Source organism: Nuphar pumila, chromosome 5 (assembly GCF_984573655.1).
Source record: "Nuphar pumila chromosome 5, dmNupPumi1.hap1.1, whole genome shotgun sequence".
NCBI lineage: Eukaryota > Viridiplantae > Streptophyta > Magnoliopsida > Nymphaeales > Nymphaeaceae > Nuphar > Nuphar pumila.
Genome location: NC_143253.1, coordinates 134,296,275 through 134,321,144, shown reverse-complemented (window position 1 = coordinate 134,321,144; position 24,870 = coordinate 134,296,275). Strand labels below are relative to the sequence as shown.

The following is a 24,870-nucleotide window of genomic DNA, read 5'->3' as shown; positions in this document are numbered from 1 at the left end:
ATTAAATAACCTGTGATGCGCATGCATCACTTACTCAGCACAGGTACTTACCCGATTTGTATTGCTTTTGCCTTTGCATTTTTTTCTTTTTTCTTTTTACATTGCATTTTTAACCGCATGTGATGCTTAGCACTAAGCATCACGCAATTAGCTCAGCTACGTACCTGTAAAGCACAAATATACAAAACAATACAATAGAAAATAATATACTCCCTCGCATCCCGTAAAACAGAGATAAGGAGGGGGGTCGGCCCCTCCCTGGCAAAAAAAGAACAAGGAGGGGGATGAGTCCCTCCCTCGCATCCCGTAAGATAGGGAGACAAGGAGGTGGCTCGGCCCCTTCTTGGCACATAAAGAATAGGGAGGGAGCCAAGTCCCTCCCTCGCATCCCATAATACAGAGAGACAGGGAGGGGGGGCTCGGCCCCTCCCTAGCAAAAAAAGAACAGGGAGGGGGTCGAGCCCCTCCCTCACATCTCGTAAAACAGAGAGACAGGGAGGTAGCTCGGCCCCTCCCTGGAGAAAAAAAGAATAGGGAGGGGGTCGAGCCCCTCCCTCGCATCCTGTAAGACAGAGAGACAGGGAGGGAGCTTGGACCCTCCCTGGCGAAAATAGAACAGGGAGGGGGTTGAGCCCCTCCCTCGCATCCCGTAAGACAGGGAGGTGGCTCAGCCCCTCCCTGACGAAAATAAAATAGAGAGGGGGTCGAGCCCCTCCCTCGCATTCCGTAAGACATGGAGACAAGGAGGGGACTCAGCCCCTCCCTAGTGAAAATAAAACAGAGAGGGGGTTGAGCCCCTCCCTTGCATCCTGTAAGACAGGGAGACAGGGAGGGGGCTCAGCCCTTCCCAGGCAAAAAAAGAACATGGAGAAGGTTGAGCCCCTCCCTCGCATCTCGTAAGATCAAGAGACAGTTAGGGAGCTCGGCCCCTCCTTGGCAAAAAAGGAAACGGAGGGAATGAAAGGGGATCGTTGGCCGGCGAAAAAGGAAAGAGAGAGGGGCGTCAGGGGTTACCTGAAAGGAGTCGGTGTTGGTGTCGGCAGATGAGAGAGACCAGAGTCGGGAGAGGGAGACAGGGTGAGGTCGGAAGGGGGTTGCCAGATGGGGCTCGCCAGCCAGAAAAATGATGAGAGCGAAAGAGAGGGGAGCGGAGGTGAGAGGGGGACTGAGTCAAATGGGGAGCTCAACGGGCGGCAGGCGACGGACGATGGGCGATCGACGACAGGCGAAGGGCGGTGGGCGACGGAGGAGGGATGAAACAGAAAGGAAAAGAAAAGGGCTCGCATTAGGGTTTTATGGGAGAAATTAGTAATAGATTGGCGACAGAATTTTTTTATTGCGAATCTGGCGCTAATTAGCGATAGATTGACAACGAAAAATTTCTACTGCTGATCTGTCGCTAAGTTGCGATGGAGTTTGAGACAAAATTGTTCCATCGTGAATCTGTTGCTAATTAGCGACAGATTCACAACAGAATTTTTTTCGTCGCTAATTCCGCAAATAATTCGAATGTTAGTGACGGATAGTTTTCTCTAGCTAATCCATCACAAATTTGTGACGGAAAAAATTTGTTGCAAATTTCTGTCACTAATTAGAGTTTTTCTTGTAGTGTAATTCACTTTTAAGAGCCTAAAAAAATATACTTTTAGATGTTTTATGAAAGATCTGAATCATAAGTTGTGTTTATCATTATTTATTCAATAGATATCATATATATATATATATATATATATATATATATATATATATATATATATATATATATATATATATATATATATATATATATATATATATTGGCCCCTCTAAAAATTATAGGTGCACACCTATTTGACACAATGAAACATCATAGGTAGAGGATTGTCAATGAGTATGGTTTACACGAATTTGGCCCGATCCAAACCCTATAAGGTTCGGGTACGGTGATAAATAAGAAGACCTGGGTCTAGACCTCAAGTTCTCATTCATGCTTTTACCTGGTTATAGTTTGTGAAATTTTATACCAGACCCATACCCTACCAGAGTTTCAATTAAGACCAGCAATTTTTCAATGTAAAAATGATAAAAAAAATATGGTTTGATTGGGTTTGGTCCAGGTTAATTAGGTTCATGTAGATCTTATCGGGTCTAGATATTGTTTTTCTTATAGTGGACCCGATTAGACCCAGGTACAAACCCGATACCATACCATAAAATCTGTACAAGTCTGGTTTCACCTGAGTCTGAACCAAACACGACCCGTTGACACCCCTAATCATAGGTCACCAAATCTGTGTGGCAAAAGAAATTCAAAGTAGAATCAAGAAAGATTTATGTTAAAGTTTGTCTACTTTTGGCCTTCTAGTATCATAAATTGCACCTACCATAATAGAGACAGATATGATAGCGCACATCTCCTTGTTTATTGCTCTGTTATTAGAGAGTGACTATACCAATTAATTGTTAAGCCCCTTCTTCCACAAAAACTACAGTGTTGCAACTATTGTTGTCAACGAGACTGATTCATTATATATATAGAAATTATTTGTTATTAATGAAGGTAAGGATCTAATGAGCTAGAAATCATAGGTGCAAGCTGTATCGACTCAATCTAACCACATAGATGTGTTTAACATGTTCTGTTTGCTAAGGATCAAGTCTTGGATTTTTTTTTTATATGTAAACATGTGATCTTTTGAGTTATGAAAGTTTAACACATTGTGGGATGTTGAATTTTGGATACCTTTAAAAACCTAATTACTTGTCATAACCACATGATTCAAAACAAGTTTTCTACTCAACAAAGCATGTAGATCACAATGGTAACATTTGATCCACAGAAAATTATAAATTTTTGAAGAAAAGAATGATTTCTACTCATTAGTTTCTTACCTTCATCAGTAGTTGGTATATATATATATATATATATATATATGGTGTTATTGAAGAGACGAAACTATTAAACTGAAAATCATAGGTTCAAGCATTATGGACATGATTGCTAAGAATCAAACTTTGAAACATGTTTTATTATAAAGATATGATTTTTTTAATCATAAAATTTTAGTGTTTTGTAGACCTTTGATTTTTGAAGCCCTTAAAAACCATGATCACTTGAATCAAAACTCATTTTCTGCTAAATTAACCTTGTAGATCACATCCACCATAAGGTCCACTCTACAAAAAAAAAGTTTCCAAAAATGTAAAAAAAAAAAAACTGTTTCATACTCAATAGTTTCTTGCTTTCAATAGCACCAAACACATATATATATATATATATATATATATATATATATATATATATATATATATATATATATATATATATATATATATATATATATATATGCTACAGTCAATTATATATAGGTACAATCAACCTAGCAAATGGGCAGAACTCCCTACTTTGGTATTTTTTTTCTCACATGTCTAATTAAATGTGATCTACATGTTTCATTGAATCTGACTGTATACAGGTTTCTCTGATGATCCAAAAATAATGACTATGAAGATATCAATTTTTACTCATAAAAATATATTTTTCATCCAAAAACATGATTTAAGAATCAATGCCTACTCAATTGAGCATGTTGAACACATCTATGAGGCTAGATTATGTCAAAACAACTCTCATTGTGAGATTCAAACTGGATTGTATATATATAGGGTAATATTTGTTACTAAGGGAGGTGAAGAATAATTGAATAGAAATCACCTTTATTTATTTATTTTGAATTTTTAATAGATTCGACCCCATTGATGTGATCTAAAAGACTTGTGTAATCGAAATGCATTTTAAATCACATGATTATGACATATAAGTATGTTTTTTAAAGGCTTCAAAAATCAACAGCTTACAATCTACCAAAATTTGATATCTTAAAATGTCATTTTTACATCAAAAAACTACTATCCAAAGTTTGGTCCATAGCAAATAAACCATGCTGAATACATCTATTTGATCAGATTTAGTTTATACGATTTGAAACTATGATTTCTAGCTCAATAGTTATGTACATTCATTAGTAACATATATATATATATATATAGAGAGAGAGAGAGAGAGAGAAAGAGAGAGAGAGAGAGAGAGAGAGAGAGAGAGAGAGAGAGAGAGAGCAATGAGGCTTGTAATAAGGGCAAAGTATAGCTAACTTGAGAAGGGGACAGTAGGTGCATGCCCTTGTGTGGTTGAGTCGTACCTCTCATCCAACGTCTACAACCAGTTTAAGGAGTGTGGGGCACAAGGATGGAGGTGTTTTGTTGATGGCATCTCAACAATCACTTTGGTGTCGTTTGAAAACAATTGAAATTAATGTACACGAGATGATCGAATCCAATTTTTACATGCCTTAAACTTTGATTGGTTGGATGAGTTAATGCCAACAGCCATACTATTGAATCATAGTTATTAATCCTATAGTTTATTGAAAAGCATGATTTACATCAAATTGATTTAATGAAAAACCTTAGATTGTTGACGACAGGGGGGGTTGAGCCCCCCTGTCATTGCCTCTCGTCGACAGGGGGCTCTACCCCCCGTCGCTTTGTTGTTTTTCAGCAAGGGATTTTGCCCCCATGCCTCCTATGGTCCTCTGTTAGGGGGCTCTGCCCCCTACCCCCATCCTATGTTCGGAAGGGGGCTTCGCCCCCTCTCTCTTCCCCCCCCCCCCCCACCTCTTGTGTTTCCCCCACCTCTTGTGTTTCTCGGTAGGGGGTGAGGTCCCCCTGCCTTTGTTTTGCTTCTCGGCAAGTTGAATGGTGGATCGAGCTCGCCATAGTGGCTCGAGTTTGCGCTTACTTACGCCGCAGGCGTACGAGGACCCGCAACCCCTCAAGGTAGGGGATTCTTGCGTAAAAGGACAATGAACGAATAAATGCCAAAATAAGAAAAGATAACTAAAAGAGGATGATATATAATATATATATATATGTGTGTGTGTGTGTGTGTGTGTGTGTGTGTATGTCTTTACATTCAAGGATGTGGTTTCGCGATCATTGTTCTCTTTACTTTTCTTGAACTTTTCTTTTTGTTGCCGCCGCGCTATATGTGCCTAGGCTTTTAATTCATGTCCTTATATTTTATGTCTTTTAACTCAAGGACGTTGTTTCACGATCCTTGTCCTTTTTACTTTTTCGTACTTTACTTGCTTGCTGCCCTGCGTTTTATGCGCCTTGGCATTTACTTTATGTCTTGTCTTTTCTGTTGCCCCACGCTTTATGTGTTATGGCATTTACTTGTATACCTTTTTACTCCAGGATGCAATCCTGGTCCTCTTTTACATTCTCGCACTTTGCTTTCTGCATTTACCTTTATTGCCCTGCGCTTTATGCACCATGGCCTTACTACTTGCTTTTGCTCTTCGTACCTTACTTTTCTGTTGTTGTCGTACTTCTTTTGCACTTACTTTTTGTATGTGTTGTTCGTCCTTACTTTGCTGCTACACTTCCTGCATGTATTCTTATCTCTATCGTATGCTCCTTTACTTGCTTACGCTTATCGTTTAATCGAGGTACAACCCCATGCCTCGTGAGTCATCCTTTACACTTGCTTAGTCAGTATAGGATCTCATACATTGTGAGTTGCTTATGTAGTTGTCTGCTTGTGTGTTTCGATGGTCAAGGTATGATTTCATACCTCATGTGTGGCTTGTGCGTTTTGCACTCGAGGTGCAACTTCACGCATCGAGTCTTGCCCCTTGATTTGCCATTGTATTAGTATGTACATGGGTTTGCCCTTTGTCAGTTTGCACTCCTTGAGTGCAGTTTCAAGTGTATAGTGTATATCGTTTCACTTGTCTTAAAAGCCACGAAACACACTTATGCACTTCGGTTCTCCAAAGATGATGGTCTTACTGTAGTGCAATATAAGTCGTTCATAATTATACATCTAAGAATGAAAACTATGTAACTTGATGTCAAACCAAGTAGATCACATCCGGTTAAATTTAATTGAGAAGATCAAAAACCCGATAAAAATCTAAGTTCACACAGTAGGATATATATTTGCTATAATCTAGTTGGGATCTCATGATGGAAGTTGTTTTGAGTCAATCTAATGCCATACATGTGTTCAACACACTCATTTAGCATGAATTGACCTTCAGTTCAAGTTTTTTTTACCAAAAAAGTTCTTTTTTTATAAGTTAAAAAAATGATGCATTTATAACCATTGATTTTTGGATCGCTAAAAAACCCTGCATACATGTCAGATTCTGGCAATATAAAAGTCGGCTTCCACTAATAAAAACATGTAGATCACATTTATTGTGTTATATATGAGAAAAAATAAAAAAAAGTTTTTGCTAAGTCTATTGTAAATACAACTAATTGTAGTGAACATTAACAAATATATGTATATAGAGAGAGAGTAGTGTGGGTGCTTGTGATATGTGCTTGATGGGTTTTTTGTTTTATTTTTAAATTCTGACAGTAGAGATGTGATCTATGTACTTGATTTTATAGGGATCAGCTTTTGAAGTATTCGATTCCAACACATGGGTGGGTTTGTATATGGTTCAAAAAATCAACAGTCCAAAATTTTTGTAAATTTTTAGGCTTCAAATATCTTTTTTTTCATAAAAAACATACGTGTATATATATAGTAGAGCCTAGGTGCTTGCAATACATGCTTGATTGGTTTTTCTGCTCTTCCAGTGTCTTTTCAAGCCCCATAAATGTGTTGGGCAGGGTCGATTTATGAGGAATCCACACATGGATCATCTGTTTTCAATGAAGAAAATGATAAAGATTTTGAACGGTTGATTTTTAAAACCTTATAAAAATTCACCCATGTGTCTGAATCAAACACTTCAAAAGCTGACCCCTATAAAATTAAGAAAATAGATCACATCTGTAAGGTCAGAATTTTGAAATAAGATTAAAAAAAACCCTTAAAACCCCATCAAGCACCTAATGTTTAAGCACCTATGCTCTACTATATATATAGAGAGAGAGAATTGAAAGTATTGTTGAACGCCTATCTTGTCCGACAATAGCACGGCGGCAGAACTTTTCTTTGCTGTTGATTGTTCGCACGATCAGCGGCTGAGGTTTGTCTGACGCCTACTCCCATCTCTATATATACATGAGATTTTTCTTAGCTCAACATGATTCAAACCTTATGTTTGAAGAAAGTGGCTTCGTATACTTGATGAATTTGATTTTTCATGATCTAAAAGTTTGAAAACAAGTTCTTGTTCAGCAATCCAAAAAAAATGAAGTTCCTTCTTTCTCTTAACCTTTCCATGTTTGATTGAAAAAAAAAGAACACGTTCTCAATTGAGTTTTGTATGATCAATCCGCATGAGGACACTACAGCAAAATTAGCTACTACAGTTAACATCGGTGACGGCTTTGGGCCGTCAGCAATGCTTTCATATACCATTAAAAGAAAAGACTCACTGGTAAGGGCCAAAGCAGTCACCGATAAAGATGGCTTCTTTAGACACCCTGAATTGATCTTTTTATGAATTCCTCTGATCTATAGAAAATAGCAACCCAGAATATCTTTTGAATGGGAAGAAAATTAATTTAAGGACGGAAACTAACTAAAAAGAAACCAACAACCACACAGAACAGAAACCCAAAGATTATGTTTTTTTTTTCTTTTTAACAAAAGCATTACCTTGTCAAAACCATCATGTTAAGAAGTGTTCTAGGTTTTCCTGTTTAACATCAATCATATTCAACCAGCAAAAAAGAAAAGCAAAATAGTTATTTACAAATAAAAATCTCCTTGACGATAATGAAAATGGATCATAAAGTCACCAGCCAACTCTGTTAATCCTCTCTTGGCAGGCAAAGCAAAGACCATGATAGCATTCTAATGGACATCATGTGAAAAAACAACCAAGTTTCTGGACTACAATGTAACAATCAAAACTGCAGCAGTGCAGCTAGCATTATAGTGGAAATTTATTTTCATGAGCTCTAATACAGTAAGTTTACGTACTGACAAAAAATTACCCTTAATATGAGGACTCTGAAAACAAGTCACACATGCAGTCAACAATTAGAAATAATATCATGGATTGAAGGCAAAAGTTACTTATCTAAAACAAATCTTCATTATTACAGGAAATGGCACATTGTTGCATCCCTTTGGGGTCCACCTACAAACAAAATAATCAAACTTTCTAAATAAATCTAATAACTCTGAACACACTGTGCTTCTGCTGAATGCTTTGAGTCATAGCTTTGAAGATCCTACAGACGACATCCTTCCTTGAACTCTCCATTGCAATGTGAGAGTGATTCACTTCACCAAGAAGCTCTTTCCTCCAAAACCACTTCCTAGTGGAAGCTTGTGGAAGCCTAGCAAGCCACCCCATCTTCTAACCAGTGATGGCAAAAGAAAGTAAATTCAAAGTTTCAGTAGATGAACCTTCTATCTGAGCATGCAAATCTGACTCGAGGGAACGCACCTCACTAGGATTAGACATTGACAGACCAGCCTGCAACATATTCTGCCTATCTCCATGAATGTCGGGTTGTAAGGTCTGAATTCCTTTCTCAATGGCATCAGCCATTCTCAAGACTTTGAACTTGGACGTACTTGATCTATTATTCACCACTTTCCCAGATGATCCAGATCTAGACCCTACTTTATAAGAAATAATGATGTTTCTTCAAAAATTAGTTATTAAATTTAATTTGACAAGTTTTTTTATTTTATTTTAGACTAATATGACCTAGTCTTTGGTGTCATGCATTCACATCCACATTAAAAACACTATCAATATAAACAGCTGAAGATGTAGTTTTATTCATTTGAGACACTTATAATTTGTACAATCCATCCTCTTTATAAAAAAAACTCTATAAACTTGACACAACCATGCTTTCCCAGTCACTGTAAAAACCGAAAAATGTTGCTACTAATTTTTTTGTTTATCTTACAAAATATTTCAAAAAAAAAAAAGGCAATTTGGGCCTAGATCCACATTTCGGATCTAGGACCCATAAAGGGGCAAGCAGTTATAAATAGTATCAACCAAAAGGAGATAAAAAAATAATAAAATAAAAAATTTTTTATTATAAGGTTAATCTGGGGATCCACAGTTGGATCCATTTGGATCCAACTATGGATCCATATCATTGGGGTTGGCTTACGGGTATCGGGTCCGGACCCGAGCCGAGCCTTTTATAACAGGGCTTATAAGTGTAAGGGGCAACCCGATAAGGGTTAACCGACAAAATCTGAAACGGAAAAAAAAAATTGAAGAAGGGGCAACCCGATAAGGGTTGCCCGATAAGTCTGGAGCAAAAGAGGGACTCAGAGGTTAGGGTTCTGAGAGAGAACCCTAACGGTATCGCATGGGGGAGGAGGCCTTGAGGCGCAGCCGCCGGCGGGAGGTTTGGCCCCGACCTTGCCGGGCTATCCCTTTCAAAAGCAGGGGGCTCTCGGGTGGGTTTCCCCCTCTCGCTTTTTGTTTCTCCAAAGATCTCTCTCTCTCTCTCTCTCTCTCTCTCTCTCTCTCTCTCTCTCTCTCTCTCTCTCTCTCGCTGTGTGTGCGCACGCCAGAGGAAGGAGCCCATCACCGGCCAACCACAGGCGTCAAGAGCCCCTCGAGCATCTCCCTTCACGGCGGTTGGAAGGAGCGTCACCAGTCGGCACCCCTTTGCGACAGCCGTCTCCAGCCACCGAAAAATCACCGTAAGAGGTATGGGTCCCCTCTCATGGAAATGGATGAGAAATCGAAACCCTGGTTCGATTTTGTGTTTTTCCTTAGGATGGAAACCCTAAAAAAAAAATAAAGGGGATTTGGGGTCATCACTTTAGTTGATGGTGGTAGGCGACAGGCCCAGCCGACGCAGTCGGCTGGGCGTGGTGTTAGTTTTGGCAGGGACCCAATCGACCCAGTTGGTTGGGTACAGGTGCTGGTTGTGGCAGAGCCAGGGCAGGCCCAACCGACTCAGTCAATCGGCTGGGTGTTGGCCTGGGATCTCAGGTAAAGCAAAGAAAAAAAAAAGGGGGGGGGGGTTTAGGTTCAGTATTCTGATGTTCTTGCTTGGCATTGATAAGTGCATTGACATCTTTGACTCGAATGTGACGTTAGTCATTTCTTTTTTTTGTATGTTTCATAAATTTGATCAGCCTGTGCATGTTTTTCAATAGTGATAATTTTTGTTTGTCTGTAAAGGAAAAATCTGGAATTGTGGGCTTACGCTAAGAAACTTTCTTAAGGGGCTATGGGCTGGGTATCGGTAGTGGGATTCCTTTTATGTTAGGACCCATGGATAAAACCCTGTGTAGCTTCTTGCATATTCTGGAATAGTCTAAATGGAAGTAGGGGGAGAACTCTACATATGATTAGGGACACATCCGTGTCGGGTTCACGCTGAGTTGTTCCACCAAGTAATGGGTGTTTATGAACCTATGTTGGATTGCCTTTTCACAATGCAGCTTGTGCTTTGTTTAAGACTTCAACTGTGTATATTGGCCTGCTTATTTTTACCTTGTTGTCGTGGGCTGAGATCACACTAGGCTGATAGTACAGTTCATGTTCTTTCAGGATAGAGTTTCGCTTGAGATGGGCTTCAAATCATGTTATCCATTCACACTCTTGCTTTCTTTATTTTTCTTACATATGATTGAATATTATCGAAATAATGTCTTCATGGTATAGTTAAATTAGAGAGAAATCTGTAGTCTATTCCATGTGATGAATGACTTGCTTTTGCTGGCTTGTGGTACAGATGTTACAGGAAAATATATACATAAATAGTTGTTAAACATGTAAGATGTTGTTTACTCGCAGCACACACATGCCCAAACTGGGTCTGTGTGTATTCTGTTGGGCCCGGCCGATAGGGTCGGTTGGGTTTCGCAGGATTAAAAAGAAATAATATATATACAGAATTTCATAAAGGGGATTTCCTTTATGCTGTTTAGGTCTTGACAGCATACACAGGCCCAGACCGGGCCTGTGCATATGCTGTCAGACCCAGCCGACAAGGTCGGCTGGGCTGGATTTGTTTATTAAAACAAAAAAAGAAAAAAAATAATATATGATTCCTGCTTTTCTTCTTCAGTGATATATTGTTCGGTTTGACAGGAGGAGTATGAGTTTTTAATAGATGTACATTTTGATGGGAATGAGTAGTGTTATGAGTATACGTGTAAAATGTATAGTCATGCTTCTACTAGACTATTGATGTCTCATTTAACATAAGTATGCGAAATTGCGGGGTTTATTCGCGTGCACATACTCACAGGAGATATGTATTGGTGGATACCCATATGTGATGGAGGTAGTACACGTAGTGAGAATGTAAAAATGATATGTTTAATAGCATCACTCAAACCACACAAGTTGGTAGGGCACACTACTACACTGTTCCCGTTGTCTTCACGGGCTGGAGTCCCGTAAGGGTTCCCGCAAGGGAGGATGCGGGTTTTCACTTTACTTTTGCATATGGGGTTGTAAACTAAAAGAATCGAATTAATAAAAATATAATGAAACAAGAACAATGTAAAATACATTGTGAGATATCTCATCTGGAGTATGAGAATCTTAGTTATCCGGTCTTGGGGAGACTGTGAGGATACAAAAACTCCGTGTGCGTTGTTGCCACTGAACCCGATATTGAGGTTCTTCTCTTGGCCACGGTTTTAGGGAGAATCCGTCACTTTACCCGGGAGTGGTGTGTTAGTCACAACTGTGAGGTTATGGTATCAAGGAAGTGGCACTTGTGGGCGTGGGGTGTCCCTTGTGTTCCCGACATTAGATGTGGAGGTCTAAATGTTCCAAAGGTGATTCGGTCGAGAGCTAAGTTGGAACCCAGTAATAAAATATAAATTGTGTGCTAAGCTACCCTGGGAACCTAACTTGACCTCAGGGATTTTACCCGTTTGGTGTATCCGCGGGCGATGGAATTAAAAAAAGGAACTTAAAATTGTATGCATTTAATAGGGCATGCATATGGAAACATGAACTTAGATAAAAGAAAATAAGGTGTTCATACATTACACATATATCATGCATAATTTTGCTATGCATTAGATCAGGCATGGTCTGTTTCTTTTCCCTGATATATGTTGTTGATGGGTGATGGTTACTCTTTAATGTATGTAGAATACCCTGCTTACTCAAAGTGAATACCTGTTATTGATTAAAGTTTATGCATACTTAAATGATGTTGCATGGATGCTTAAGTTGGATTGAGTATATATAATAATTGCTTTTCCTCAAGGAGAATTGCATAAAATTGTACTTGTGTTCTTTATGCTCATTTATTTTTGTTAGAGGGATCTGTATGCAGAATCCTTTGGATTTCTGACCCCTCCTTTTTATGGTTTTTCACAGGAGCAGGAACTCATTGAAGCGACTGGTGTCTCGGCAAGTCACGGGTGTTACGCACTTGCTGGATACATCTTAGAGGGACATCATGGCTTTACTTTTGTTTTCCTTTTTGGTTCTATTAATTGATGTTGCACTTTCAGTAATTCATTATGCAAGTGTCTCTAGACATGTTTATCAGTTTTTCAATAAATGAATAATGATTTGATGTTGGTTTGGAAGATAAGTGTAAGCTCTATCGTGGTGTGTGGTTATCCAGCGGTGAGTGGAACTGTAAAGGCCCCAGGTCTCTGGGAATATTTTCACATAAAAAAAATCGCATTTTCGAGGGGATAAGTTGGGGTCGTTACAGGTTTGGTATCAGAGCCACCACAATATCTTATACTTTTATCATTATTTTTGCAATAAATTTTAATTTTTGAAAGTGAGCCATGTCCTGAAGTATCAGCAAGTCGTGTCTCGTACTCCAGAGCAGTCGTCTTCACTGGTAAGGTTATTTAAGTACTTTTATTTAAGCATTGATATTTAGTATGCTTGATTGTATGTAGGAGTAAACTTTATTATAGAATACACTAGAAATCGTATGTGATCTTTAAAAAAATATATATATATAGTTGTTCGGTATCAACTCAAGAGGGATAGGATCAGAGAGGGTCTAATTTGTGAAATGCATGTGTGTTGTAGATGTCGTATACTCGCAGAGGTGCCTCGTCCTCTACTGCTGCTCCCGCAAACTGGCAGGAGCAGAGAGATTTTATGATGGAAGCCATCCACACCCTGACCGAGACCATGACGGCTCAGGCGGCACAGACAGCACAGGTCGTGCAAGCGGCTCAGGCTATGCAGGCGGCACAGGTGGCGCAAGCGGCACAGGCTGCGCAAGCGGCACAGGTTGCTCAAGCGGCACAGGCTGCCCAGGCAGCTGCGCAGGCAGTCGCACAAGCAGCAGCTCGCGACCCACCTGTCAATGTTGTTCCAAACGTGGGCGGCGCTTTCTTCGAAAGGTTCCTGAAGTTGGATCCGCCAACTTTTTCAGGAAAGACAGACCCAGAGGCAGCGGAGAACTGGGTTGAGGAGGTGGAGCGGGCGTTCGACGTCCTATCTGTCCCTGAGGACAGAAAGACATCTTTTGGCACGTACCGTTTGAAGGGCGATGCCAAGAAGTGGTGGGACACCCTGCGAAGGGTGAAGTTCGCTGACTGGGACGAGATTCCCTGGGAGACGTTCAGAGAGGAGTTTCTGGATGCATACTTTCCCTCCTATGCCGAGGAACAAATGCAACGAGAGTTCCTCGATTTGACTCAGGGGACCATGAGTCTAGTGGACTACACTACAAGGTTCCGGAACCTCGAGAGGTACTGTCTGAACCTCTTCAAGAGTGAGAAAGCAAGGGCGGGGAAGTATGTGCACGGATTGAAGGATGGGTTGCGAACTCGCGTCCTGACGAGTCGGCCTACTACTTTGGCCGATGCGATTGAGTCAGCTACCGTTCTGACTAAAGATTGGGAGAAGTCCAGGGCTACAATTAAGAAAGGGGGTGGCAATGGAGATGGTTTTTCGGTCACGGCAAGGAAGAATCCACCAGCAGGCGGAAGGGTTCAAGGTGGCAAGAAACAACGGACCCATGATGGGCGACAACACAATCGATTCCAGCAGCAGAGGCAACAGGGAAGGGCCCTGCCAGTGTGTCGCAAGTGTGGCAAGAACCATCAACCTGGCTTTTGCCCTTTGTTCAAGGGGGTCTGTTTTCAGTGTCAGCAACCTGGGCACATCGCTCCTTTCTGTTCGAACAAGCCTGCGGTTCCGGGAGGACAGCAACCACCACAACAGCGACAACAGAGGCAACAACAACAACAAGATCAGCGCAGGACCAATGGGCGAGTCTACGCGGCTACAACAGCTACTCAGGGCCATCAGTCTGATCTGATCGAAGGTATATTCTTAGTTGCTGAACACTTTGCACGTGTGATGTTTGATTCTGGTGCAACACACAGCTTTATTTCTTCTTCGTTTACAAAGTTGCTTGATTTGGTACCTTCTAGCCTCGAAAGGGCTCTGGATGTGATGTCACCCATGGGTGCATCCTCCTCCTGCGGGAAATATTTCCCAGCAGTTTGTGTGGTGATAGAAGGCCATGATTTGTCTGTCGATTTGGTCATTTTAGATATGACATTTTATGATGTCATTTTGGGCATGGACTGGTTGTCCAAGCATAATGCGACCCTCCAGTGTCGGGGTAAGAAGGTTATCTTGGAGCGTCCCAATTTGTCTACGTTATTGCGTCGTTCAACGAGACCGACTGACGGGGTGAGAGTTGTCTCAGCTTTGAAGGTCCTCAAGTACCACAAACAAGGTTGCATGATGTTTCTGGCCAGTGTGTCTGCTCAAGATAGTCAGGCGACACCCTTGGAGCAGTTAGATGTTGTTCGTGAGTTCCCGGATGTCTTTCCAGAGGATTTGTCGGGCTTACCGCCATATCGGGAAATCAAGTTCTCAATCGAGCTAGTGCCTGGTACAACACCTGTTTCTCGAGCTCCATATCGCATGGCACCTGCAGAGTTAGTAGAATTGAAGAAGCAGTTGCAGGAGCTTCTTGACAAAGGATTTATTAGACCAAGTGTGTCCTCTTGGGGTGCACCAGTCCTCTTTGTTAAGAAAAAGGATGGCTCAATGCGACTTTGTATCGATTACCGTATGCTAAACCAAGTGACGGTGAAGAACAAGTACCCACTGCCGAGGATTGACGATCTGTTTGATCAGCTGAGGAAGGCAAAGGTGTTCTCGAAGATTGACCTTCGTTCTGGGTATCATCAGTTGAGAATCAAGACGGAGGACATTCCAAAAACAGCATTTAGGTCCAGATATGGGCATTATGAGTTTCTAGTGATGTCCTTTGGACTTACAAATGCCCCTGCGGCGTTTATGGACCTGATGAATCGGGTTTTTAGTTTATGGTTGGACTCGTTTGTCATCGTGTTCATAGATGACATTCTGATTTACTCAGAGAGTGTAGAAGAACACCGAGAACATCTACGAATCGTATTACAAACACTGAGGGAACATCAACTCTATGCTAAGTTCTCAAAGTGTGAGTTTTGGATTGATAGAGTAATGTTTCTCGGTCACGTAATTTCCGAGAGAGGAGTTGAGGTTGACCCAGCCAAGGTAGAGGCTGTATTGTCATGGGAGCAACCAAAGACGGTGACTGATATCAGAAGCTTCTTGGGATTGGCGGGCTACTACCGTCGATTTATTCAAGACTTCTCGCGTATAGCTGCCCCTATGACTCGACTGTTGCAGAAAGGAGTAAAGTTCGTGTGGTAACCTCGATGTGAGGACAGTTTTCAAGAGTTGAAGAATAGGTTGACCACTGCTCCCGTTTTGACATTGCCCTCTGGGGCAGGTGGTTTCGTCGTGTACAGTGATGCTTCCGGGACCGGACTGGGCTGTGTGCTCATGCAGCATGGCAAGGTTATAGCGTATGCTTCTAGACAATTGAAGGTACACGAGAAGAATTATCCCACGCATGATTTGGAGTTGGCGGCAGTAGTCTTCGCATTAAAGATTTGGCGCCACTACCTTTATGGGGAACAATTTGAGGTTATGTCCGATCACAAGAGCCTCAAATATATTTTCACTCAAAGGAAATTGAATTTGAGGCAGCGGAGGTGGTTGGAGTTTTTGAAGGATTATGACTTCTCCATCGCTTACCATCCGGGCAAGGCGAATGTGGTGGCAGACGCACTTAGCAGAAAGACGACGGTCACAGCTGCTAGCCTGATCGGACGCAGTTGGAATTTGGTCGAGGAGCTGGTCAGATGGCAGCCATTTGCGGGAGATTCTGGATGCATCATTTGTGCGGGGATGCAGGCAAGATCGGAGATCATAGATCGGATCGAGGAGCTCCAGTCAGTCGATCCGAATTTTGAGAAGCTTTGTGAGAGTGCCCAAAAGCCAGAAGCGCAGTTTCGTCGAGAGGAGGACGGAACCATCATGTTCGGAGACAGATGGTGGGTTCCAAAAGCGTTACGGGAAGAGCTGATGAGTGAAGCTCACAGATCGAGATTTTCTGTTCACCCTGGTTCCACTAAAATGTTCAAAGATCTTCAGAGGACCTATTGGTGGAATGGGATGAAACGGGACATCGCGGAGTTCGTGTCCCGGTGTCTTACCTGTCAGCAGGTGAAGATTGAGCACCAAAGACCTGGTGGACTTCTTCAGCCACTTGAGATTCCAGAGTGGAAGTGGGATGACATCTCGATGGATTTCATAGTAGGGTTACCTACGACCCGACGACAACGAGATGCCATATGGGTAATAGTAGATCGGTTGACAAAGAGTGCCCATTTTCTTCCAATTAGAATCAGTCAGAGTTTGGAAAGTTTGGCCAACCTTTACGTCGATGAGATAGTTAGACTTCATGGGGTGCCACGTTCGATAGTGTCAGATCGAGATCCGCGTTTCACATCTTGATTTTGGCGCCAGCTTCAGAAAGCTTTAGGCACAACATTGAAGTTTAGCACTGCGTTCCACCCGCAGACGGATGGACAGTCAGAACGTACGATCCAGACGCTTGAGGATATGCTGAGAGCATGTGTTTTAGATTGGGCAGGCGATTGGGACAAACATGTGAAGTTGGCAGAGTTTTCGTACAATAACAGTTTTCATGCCAGTATTGGCATAGCCCCGTATGAAGCTTTGTACGGCCGACCATGTAGATCACCAGTGTGCTGGGATGAGGTTGGAGTGAGAGCAACGGAGTCTCCCGAAATCATCCAGCACTATGCGGACCAGGTGCGTTTGATCCGACGGCGATTGATTGCAGCACAGAGCAGGCAGAAAAGCTATGCTGATCAACGACGCTGGAAGCTCAAGTTTGAGGTAGGCGATCATGTGTTTGTTCGAATTTCGCCTACGAAAAGTGTCTTCAGGTTTGGAAAGAAGGGGAACTGAGTCCTCGATATGTTGGACCTTTCGAGATTCTCGGGCGCGTTGGGGAGACCGCATACCGAGTAGCACTCCCTCCCCAGTTTTCGCAGATCCATGACGTATTTCATGTCTCGATGTTGAGAAGATATATACCTGACCCCTCACATGTGATTCACTATGAGGTGATCGAGGTGCAACCTGACTTGACTGCGGAGGAAAAGCCAGTAGAGATTGTAGACCATCAAGAAAAGACGCTGCGAAATAGGACGATTTCGTTCGTAAAAGTGCGTTGGCAGCATCACGGGCTGGATGAGTGCACTTGGGAACCTGAGGCGGCTATGCGTCAGCAGTACCCTCATTTATTTGGTACGTTCTAATTTCAAGGACGAAATTCTTTTTAGGGGGAAAGGATGTAAAAACCGAAAAATGTTGCTACTAAATTTTTTGTTTATCTTACAAAATATTTAAAAAAAAAAAAGGCAATTTGGGCCTAGATCCACATTTCGGATCTAGGACCCATAAAGGGGCAAGCAGTTATAAATAGTATCAACCAAAAGGAGATAAAAAAATAATAAAATAAAAAAAAATTTATTATAAGGTTAATCTGGGGATCCACAGTTGGATCCATTTGGATCCAACTGTGGATCCATATCATTGGGGTTGGCTTTCGGGTCTGGACCCGAGCCGAGCCTTGTGTAACAGGGCTTATAAGTGTAAGGGGCAACCCGATAAGGGTTGCCCGATAAAATCTGAAACGAAAAAAAAAATAGAAGAAGGGGCAACCCGATAATGGTTGCCCGATAAGTCTGGAGCAAAAGAGGGACTCAGAGGTTAGGGTTCTGAGAGAGAACCCTAACGGTATCGCATGGGGGAGGAGGCCTTGAGGCGCAGCCGCCGGCGGGAGGTTCGGCCCCGACCTTGCCGGGCTATCCCTTTCAAAAGCAGGGGGGGTCTCGGGTGGGTTTCCCCCTCTCGCTTTTTGTTTCCCCAAAGATCTCTCTCTCTCTCTCTCTCTCTCTCTCTCTCTCTCTCTCTCTCTCTCTCTCTCTCTCTCTCTCTCTCTCTCGATGTGTGTGCGCACGCCGGAGGAAGGAGCCCATCACCGGCCAACCACAGGCGTCAAGGGCCCCTCGAGCATCTCCCTTCACGGCGGTTGGAAGGAGCGTCACCAGTCGGCACCCCTCTGCGACGGCCGTCTCCGGCCAACGGAAAATCACTGTAAGAGTTACGGGTCCCCTCTCATGGAAATGGATGAGAAATCGAAACCCTGGTTCGATTTTGTGTTTTTCCTTAGGATGGAAAAAAAATAAAGGGGATTTGGGGTCATCACTTTAGTTGATGGTGGTAGGCGACAGGCCCAGCCGACGCAGTCAGCTGGGCGTGGTGTTAGTTTTGGCAGGGACCCAACCGACCCGGTTGGTTAGGTACAGGTGCTGGTTGTGGCAGGGCCAGAGCAGGCCCAACTGACTCAGTCAATCGGCTGGGTGTTGGCCTGGGATCTCAGGTAAAGCAAAGAAAAAAAAAAAGGGGGGGGGGGTTAGGTTCAGTATTCTGATGTTCTTGCTTGGCATTGATAAGTGCATTGACATCTTTGACTCGAATGTGACGTTAGTCATTTCTTTTTTTTTGTATGTTTCATAAATTTGATCAGCCTGTGCATGTTTTTCAATAGTGATAATTTTTTTTTGTCTGTAAAGGAAAAATCTGGAATTGTGGGCTTACGTTAAGAAACTTTCTTAAGGGGCTATGGGCTGGGTATCGGTAGTGGGATTCCTTTTATGTTAGGACCCATGGATAAAACCCTGTGTAGCTTCTTGCATATTCTGGAATAGTCTAAATGGAAGTAGGGGGAGAACTCTACATATGATTAGGGACACATCCGTGTCGGGTTCACGCTGAGTTGTTCCACCAAGTAATGGGTGTTTATGAACCTATGTTGGATTGCCTTTTCACAATGCAGCTTGTGCTTTGTTTAAGACTTCAACTGTGTATATTGGCCTGCTTATTTTTACCTTGTTGTCGTGGGCTGAGATCACACTAGGCTGATAGTACAGTTCATGTTCTTTCAGGATGGAGTTTCGCTTGAGATGGGCTTGAAATCATGTTATTCATTCACACTCTTGCTTTCTTTATTTTTCTTACATATGATTGAATATTATCGAAATAATGTCTTCATGGTATAGTTAAATTAGAGAGAAATCTGTAGTCTATTCCATGTGATGAATGACTTGCTTTTGCTGGCTTGTGGTACAGATGTTACAGGAAAATATATACATAAATAGTTGTTAAACATGTAAGATGTTGTTTACTCGCAGCACACACATGCCCAAACTGGGTCTGTGTGTATTCTGTTGGGCCAGGCCGATAGGGTCGGCTGGGTTTCGCAGGATTAAAAAGAAATAATATATATACAGAATTTCATAAAGGGGATTTTCTTTATGCTGTTTAGGTCTTGACAGCATACACAGGCCCAGACCGGGCCTGTGCATATGTTGTCAGACCCAGCCGACAAGGTCGGCTGGGCTGGATTTGTTTATTAAAACAAAAAAAGAAAAAAAAATAATATATGATTCCTGCTTTTCTTCTTCAGTGATATATTGTTCGGTTTGACAGGAAGAGTATGAGTTTTTAATAGATGTACATTTTGATGGGAATGAGTAGTGTTATGAGTATACGTGTAAAATGTATAGTCATGCTTCTACTAGACTATTGATGTCTCATTTAACATAAGTATGCGAAATTGCGGGGTTTATTCGCGTGCACATAGTCACAGGAGATATGTATTGGTGGATACTCATATGTGATGGAGGTAGTACACGCAGTGAGAATGTAAAAATGATATATTTAATAGCATCACTCAAACCACACAAGTTGGTAGGGCACACTACTACATTGTTCCCGTTGTCCTCACTGGTTGGAGTCCCGTAAGGGTTCCCGCCAGAGAGGATGCGGGTTTTCACTTTACTTTTGCATATGGGGTTGTAAACTTAAAGAATCGACTTTAATAAAAATATAATGAAACAAGAACAGTGTAATATACATTGTGAGATATCTCATCTGGAGTATGAGAATCTTAGCTATCCGGTCTTAGGGAGACTGTGAGGATACAAAAACTCCGTGTGCGTTGTTGCCCCTGAACCCGATATTGAGGTTCTTCTCCTAGCCACAGTTTTAGGGAGAATCCGCCACTTTACCCGGAAGTGGTGTGTTAGTCACAGTTGTGAGGTTATGGTACCAAGGAAGTGGCACTTGTGGGCGTGGGGTGTCCCTTGTGTCCCCGACATTAGATGTGGAGGTCTAAATGTTCCAAAGGTGATTCGGTCGAGAGCTAAGTTGGAATCCAGTAATAAAATATAAATTGTGTGCTAAGCTACCCTGGGAACCTAACTTGACCTCGGGGATTTTACCCGTTTGGTGTATCCGCGGGCGATGGAATTAAAAAGATGAACTTAAAATTGTATGCATTTAATAGGGCATGCATATGGAAACATGAACTTAGATAAAAGAAAATAAGGTGTTCATACATTACACATATATCATGCATAATTTTGCTATGCATTAGATCAGGCATGGTCTGTTTCTTTTCCCTGATATATGTTGTTGATGGGTGATGGTTACTCTTTAATGTATGTAGAATACCCTGCTTACTCAAAGTGAATACCTGTTATTGATTAAAGTTTATGCATACTTAAATGATGTTGCATGGATGCTTAAGTTGGATTGAGTAGATGTAATAATTGCTTTTCCTCAAGGAGAATTGCATAAAATTGTACTTGTGTTCTTTATGCTCATTTATTTTCATTAGAGGGATGTGTACGCAGAATCCTTTAGATTTCTGACCCCTCCTTTTTATGGTTTTTCACAGGAGCAGGAACTCATTGAAGCGACTGGTGTCTCGGCAAGTCACGGGTGTTACGCACTTGCTGGATACATCTTAGAGGAACATAATGGCTTTACTTTTGTTTTCCTTTTTTGTTCTATTAATTGATGTTGCACTTTCAGTAATTCATTATGCAAGTGTCTCTAGACATGTTTATCAGTTTTTCAATAAATGAATAATGATTTGATATTGGTTTGGAAGATAAGTGTAAGCTCTATCGTGGTGTGTGGTTATCCAGCGCTGAGTGGAACTGTAAAGGCCCCAGGTCTCTGGGAATATTTTCACATCAAAAAAAAAATTCCGCATTTTCGAGGGGATGAGTTGGGGTCGTTACAGTCACCTTCTCATGGACAAACTTGACTTCAAATCCTTTATTAGTTAGGGCAGGAACAAACACTAAATTATGTCGTATGGATGATACATAAAGCATATCAATCAACAAAATATTATATTCATGTGTTTCAATGCGATAACTATCAACACCCATAACATCAAAATAGGTGTTGTTGCTCATGTGCACCCGATCTTTTTCGGGTTTATACTCTATCATGTCCATCACAACTTTCTTGCTTTTGGCAATGTGTCAAATTACTCACAAGTCCACCTACCATCTAGAAAGCTTCTAGTCTATATACGAGCATTTTGATATCACATAGATTATATCATGTCTCTCCTTTTGCTTGTATTTTTGTTGTTCTTGTTATTATTGTTGTTCGAGTGACTCTGACAATCTTTCTTAAAGTGTTCAAGTTTACTGTACTTGAAGTACTTTACTTAAAAGGTGGCTTCTTATGGTTTGCAAAATATTAGACTATTTTTCTTATCAAATTTGCTAAAATTTTTAAATGATTTTTTTTTTAATTCTGAGTTCCGGTGCAAAGTTATATTTATTTTACTTAATAAAATATTGAGTTATACACAAGGGTAGTTTTGTCGTTTCACCTTTCTTTGATTAGACCTTACTTGACTTAAGTCAAACTGGGTTCGGTCTGAGTTAGAGACACTAGGTTTACTGAACCTAGTTCAGATCTAACTAAGTTTGGGTTCAGACTCATCTGGATTCTCTAAAATTCATCTCAGATCTGCTTACAAAATGGTGCAAATCCGATTCCAATTTGGTATAACTGGACTGGATTCTTTAGCCTCCCTCTCGCTCTTTCTCTTTCTCTCTCTATGTAACGATATCGGCAGCCATGGCAGACAGTCTCTTCTTTTCACATACGACAAGTCATTAATTGTTGTCGACCTTCTCTTTTCGAATACGCCGTCCACCATGGTTGCCGGCCTTCCCAAAAAAATAAATAGAAACTAAGAAAACAAGAGAAGGGGCAAAGGGGAAGTCGCTTACCTGGTGGTGGCTCTTCCCATCGGTGGTGCTCCGGCGGAACCCCTCTTCCCTCTCTTTACTCCTTTTCTCTGTCAACCCTCTCAAATTTTCTCTGTTCACTGTGTAGTGGAGCATGGGCTCACCGTGAGGGGCTCTTAATAGAGCCCTCACAGTCGGTCAGGATAAACCTCACCCTAGCGAAATCGTTGGGGGTTGGGGTGTGAGGTTTATCCTTTCCCCCACCTGACTCTCGCTTTTACAGCTATGGTACAAGATGAGGTGGTACTCGTGATATTTCAGCTTGGGACGCATTTTATTAGTCAGTTTTCTGGATATTAGATGCAATTAGAAAAAGGTTTTCATATGAAAACCCATGTCTCGGCTTCTCGACACGGGCCACGTTTGCTTTACGTCCTGCAGGAAAATAGTCATTTTCATATGAAATTATCATCCTTTTTTGTGAAACATGGCACATGATGCTTGAAACCCAAGTTTTAGGCAGCCCAAACCCAAGAATAAGGGCCGCGTCTGTTTAGGTTGGGTATATTTTCATTTAATCCCGAACTCAACCTGATCATTAGCATCTTGTGTCACAGTGACACGCCACTTATGCTTTGTGTCAAGAAGGACACGAATCGGACTTGTTCAGACACGATGACATGGCACATGCTGACATTGACATAGTATAACAAATTTGTTTTGACATTGACATAGTATAACAAATTCCGGATCCTATTCAAGTCAAATTTGTTTTTTTTTCAAATATGAAATAGTATAACAATCAAACGATTTTTTGTTTTGACATATTTGATTGCTTATTTAAATAAGTTTAATTTTTATGATCTTAACGAAAATCAAATTTACTATCTTAACTAAAATCATATTTACCATCTTAACTAAAACCATATTAATGAATCGAACTTTAACTGCCCGTCTAGTAGCAAAGGCTCCACCCCCCTTTGGGGGTTGGGTGGGCGTACTTACTTGACACAGTTTTTAGCTGAGAGCCTTTCTTCCTGAATCTAACCTGTTTGCACCCCTAGTGCTGAGCCCTTAGTCCTATGTTCAACTCCCAACAGGTGTTAACTGGTGGGCTCGGGAAGGGCTTGAATGTCGTCGACCCCACCCCAAGGTTTACCTCACAGTAGAGATGAAATGGGTCAGATTCAAGAGGAAGGTTTTTGCATATTTTGGTTGTTATGGATCCAACCAAATCTGACTCCCCCAATGTATTTAGCTGTTCCGGATTTGAATCGTTTGAATTTAGCAGGGAGGTGAGCCCGTTATTAACAAGTCTTTCAGCCCCTCAAAAATAAAAGAGAATTTTCAAATACCCACCAAACTTTTAGGGCCAATTCACATGCACACCAAAAGTTTGGGAGAGAGAAATTTCCCACAAAAGTTTTGTTATTGTTTAATCAAAAGTGACCAGTCATAAACTGACGTCGAGTTGTCACTAGGTTAACACTAACCCATATGTTGAAGTTACCATTTTACCCTGTTAAAACATCTTTTTTGCCATTATAACTTACATTAAAAAAATTAATGGGACTTGTTCCAGGTTTTTTATTTGAAAGGCAAAACGCAAACAGCTTACTGGTTATTGTGGTTAATAAATAATATATGTGCATTAAATCCATTCGAATAAATATGATGGGGTTTAAGAATTGAAAACATGGTTTTAAAACCCAGTGACTCGGCAGCTCATCCTTGATTGACTTTGACATGTTAACTTTTTATATATATATATATATATATATATATATATATATATATATATATATATATATATATATAGTATTTTACTAATATATTATATATAATATGCATTATATGATAATTTTTATAATATATAATTTATTAATGCATGTATAGCCAGAATTATATATATATATACATATATACATGCATGACCTTTCGACCCAGTGAATGGATAATCTGGGCTGAGTCACCGGGTCAACCCTCTGAGTTTTTAAACTAAGATTGAAAAAATGAAACCGATTTGTGTATGGGATCTTTATTTTTAAACCCAACCCACACAGGTATTGTTTATTTGAATGGATCAAGGTCGGCCCCTATTATTGGTATTCTTAAAAAAGTGGATTTGGAATAAAATTAGTTGTGAAATGAGTGTCTTTGGATCTAAGTTATAGAGAGAGAGAAAGAGAGGATAAGATGAGAAGCAATGACTGGTGTACTAAAGGAAGGTTAAAAATGTTTCCTAGGCCCTCCTCTCATTTGAGAAAGTGTATGTGTAGCATGTTCATGTTATTAGAGATCACTCAAAGCTTGCTTCAATTTAATATAGTTGTGGTTGGGTTTGTACCTAAAGTACTTTATAATCTTGCAAGATCCCTTGCTTTAATGGCTACAACCAGTAATGACAGACACTGGTTCAGTATGAATCCTGAGTGGATTCTATTGATGTAAATATGTAAATTTCTTTTTTTATT

At 41.0% G+C, this 24,870-nt stretch overlaps 1 long non-coding RNA gene across 1 annotated transcript; it reads right to left on the bottom strand.

The window, feature by feature from the left end:
• Positions 1-7,990: 7,990 nt before the first annotated feature.
• Positions 7,991-22,671, bottom strand: LOC149838856 (uncharacterized). The gene is made up of 2 exons (XR_016431994.1): positions 22,439-22,671; positions 7,991-8,309 (listed from the first exon to the last, which is right to left on the bottom strand). It is a non-coding gene; the product is annotated as an uncharacterized LOC149838856 (long non-coding RNA).
• Positions 22,672-24,870: the final 2,199 nt, after the last annotated feature.